Genomic DNA, 356 nt, shown 5'->3' on the forward strand with positions numbered 1-356 from the left:
GTCTTCAAGAAAATAAGAAATACCAAGGGAACATTTCATGCAAAGATGGGCTCAATAAAGGATAGAATGGTGCGGACCTAACAGAAGCAGATGATATTAAGAAGAGGTGGCAAAAATACACAGAAGAACTGTACAAAAAAGATCTTCATACCCAAGATAATCATGATGGTGTGATCATTCACCTAGAGCCAGACATCCTGGAATGTGAAATCAAGTGGGCCTTAGAAAGCATCACTACGGACAAAGCTAGTGGAGGTGATGGAATTACAGTTGAGCTATTTCAAATCCTGAAAGATGATGCTATGAAAGTGCTGCAGTCAATATGCCAGCAAATTTGGAAAACCCAGCAGTGGCCA

The sequence above is a fragment of the Bison bison genome, unplaced genomic scaffold (assembly GCF_000754665.1).
Source record: "Bison bison bison isolate TAMUID 2011002044 unplaced genomic scaffold, Bison_UMD1.0 scf7180017864386, whole genome shotgun sequence".
Lineage (NCBI taxonomy): Eukaryota > Metazoa > Chordata > Mammalia > Artiodactyla > Bovidae > Bison > Bison bison.